The following is a 3,271-nucleotide window of genomic DNA, read 5'->3' as shown; positions in this document are numbered from 1 at the left end:
CATTCAAGTTACTTAAGAATGAAAGTGACTGGAGAAACAGTATATTCCAAGACAGGACAAACATATTTAATAAGTTTGGTTCTGCCCAACATTCAGGTTAGAAATTAATTGTGTAGCAACTAGCATGTTTTACATGCATGATAATACTTAAAACAATTTCAATATGATATTTTAATTTTTCCTCCCTGTTTTAAACCTAATGTGGCTACCTACAATGCAACAAACTTTGACTTAAAAAAACAACAATATTTAGCCTCACGGGTGTGTGTGGAGGGCCTCTGGCAAGCGGGCATTTTTAAATATGTCGGCTGAACCCAGGGCGCAGGCAGAGCCACGCCCTGGGGGCGGTCCTAGTCAAGAGGCAAGGATGTCACTCAGGCTGACCTTTCCTGCTCAGGTGCTAAGGGGGTGGATCCCATTAAATCGCTAGGAACTCAAAGCTCACCCAGATGTGATGTAACTTCCTGTTACTTCGAGTATATATTAAACTTACTTCTGGTGCTGGGCGCCTGTCTGTCCCTCCATCAGAGGACAGAAGCCCACCCAGACCCAGCTTCTTCTATTTTTGTGTCTTGTCTCTTTCATTTCTTTCTCAACCCCAAGCACCTCTACTCAAAGAACCAGTTCATTTCTCTTTCCGTGCTGGTCTCGGGAAGAGAGAAGTACTCCCATAGGTGTGGCTTGCTGGTTGAGTGTTGACCTATGAACCAGGAGATCACGGTTCGATTCCCAATCAGGGCACATGCCTAGGTTGCGGGCTGGATCTCCAGTAGGGAGCATGTTGGAGGCAGTCTACCAATGATTCTCTCTCATCATTGATGTTTCTATCTCTCTTTCCCTCTCCCTTCCTTTCTGAAATAAAAAAATAATAATAAAAATAAACACATTTTTTAAAGTCTCTCTCATAGTTCTGTGAATTAACAGGACTCTGCTAGGTAGTTCTCCTTTGAAATCTTTCATGTAGTTGCAATCAGGTGAAAGCAGGGGCTGTAGTCATTGGAAGTCTCTACTGGGCTTCCCAAGATGGCTTATTCACCTACCTGTCAGGCAGTGATGCTGGCTTTCACTGAGAGCTCAACTAAGGTTTTGACCAGAGCACTGATACAGGGCATCTTCATGTGGCGTGGGCTCCTTATGGCAGAGTGGTCCAGGTAGTCACATTCCTTTCCTGGTAGCTGGCTTCCAAGCAGGAATATCTTAAGGTGGAATATCCTGCGAAACAGGTGGAAGTTGAGAGGTTTCTTGTGACTTAACTCCGAGGTTATAGAGCATCAGTTCTGTTGTAATCTATTGATCAAAAAAAGCAAGTTACAAAGACAGTGCAAGTGCAACATGAGGAGTCTATTACTGGCAGATTCTTTGGGGGACCATCTACCACAGTGACACACAAAAGTAAACCCTTACGAAGATCCTATAGAGAGAAACCTGTATTCTCAGAAATATGAGCTTAAGTGACTCAATTAATATTCATTAAGAGTTATCCCCCAAATAATTGGCAACTGATCAAAAATTTACTTGAGGATAAATTAAAATAATAGGGTGAGGTATTTCCTTTGATTTGAATATCCTCTCTCACATATCAGGTAAACTCTTACTCATTTTTCAAGACCCCAGATTCAGTTGTATATGATCTATAAATATTTCCAAAATCCTCTACTTTAGTCCTTTTTACAGGTGAGGAAATTTAAGACTAGAGAGTTTAAGTGAATTTTCCTCTATCACACAGTGAGATTATGGCATAACCAGTCCCAAATTCCAGTTGTCAAACTTCCAACCTAGTGCTCTTTTTATTGCACTCTTGGTTCTTTTTTATTATTGCTTCTGATAAAGATATGATAGCATTAAGATAGAATTTCATTTCATAATATCAATTAGCTCTTTATTTAGAAAAGTCCTTTTTAAAAATTTATGGCCTAGAAAGCATGGTAGCTAATATCTTAGGTTATGTAATTAGAGAAGCCCTGGTTTGAGTCACTAGCATTGACCCTCATTAGCTGTGTGACCTGGACAAATTCTTTAGCCTTTAAGGCTCAATTTTCTCATCTGTAAAATGGGCACGATAATAATATGCACTTTGGTAGGATTGTTATTACCATCAAATAAGATAATGGCTTGTAAAGCCAATAGCACAGTGTATGGAACACAATAAAAGCCCAATGAATGTAGTTGATAGTACTCAATAATTTTGATAGATAATTGATTTTGTTTTATTGATATAAGGTTATATTACATTCTATTTTTCTATTTTATCTTATTATTTGGATCTACAAGTTTATACAGTTCTTTGATAAATATTCTACTAGTATCGTTTCTAAAGTGAGAAAATAAACTAATAAATTACCTAGTTTCTGAGCTGTGAAAACCAGATAACTTCAGATATCATCATGGGTTGGATTGAGCTCCTGCGATTCCCAAGAAATTGAAGTAGAAAACATATGCATATACAAATAGTCATTGTACAGTAATACAGTTACAAACAGCAATTATTTCTTCTTTCAATCTAGAGATATTATTTCAAGGGAATCTTGGGAGCGAGAAGATTTTTCTTTGAAAAAGGAGAGGATTAATCAAGAAAGTCTGTCTGGAGAAGTAAGTTCCCAAATAAACTTTTAACTTAAACACATGTGAGGGCTCAGCCAGTGTCCCTCACCATCCGGTACGTAGCTCTTTAAGTTTTCCTCTTGTTATTTTACTTTCTCCTTGATGTTTGGCTGTTGTTTGTATTTGTGTACAGCTCAGTTTGCATTCTCAGTTGCTTAGGGTGAATGACTGGGGTTCCACTTGATAATACATTGCCTGAGTACTATGGAAGAGCAGCATTTGTCTTTGTACAACTCCAGCAACACAGCAGTGATCTGATATTCCTGGGAGGTCTGATATTCTCACACTCCCTCAAATTGTGCAGCTGTACATACACATGTACTGGTTAGTTCAAAAAGTTCTTGTGCAAAATTAATTATAGAGATGAACTATAATTTTAATTACATAATTACCAGCTATAATTATATCAGGTAACCACTGCTGTTTCTCCAATACAGAGAACGTTAAAGAGAAATGGAAAGCTTGGGATATTTAGTATAACCAGATGAGAATGAATGCTGTGTTACTATTTAAACTAACTTTGTCTCAAACAAGTAAGAACTTGGACTCTTTCTAGAGCATAATGCATATAACAGTATTGAATTTCTTTCCCACTTGCCTCGAGTACTTTCCTTTGTCCAAGAACAAATGCTTCAGATATTTGGGAGTCATTTCATAGGGCAGAGCATTA

Source organism: Myotis lucifugus, unplaced genomic scaffold (assembly GCF_000147115.1).
Source record: "Myotis lucifugus unplaced genomic scaffold, Myoluc2.0 scaffold_71, whole genome shotgun sequence".
NCBI lineage: Eukaryota > Metazoa > Chordata > Mammalia > Chiroptera > Vespertilionidae > Myotis > Myotis lucifugus.
This window is presented reverse-complemented; position numbering follows the sequence as displayed.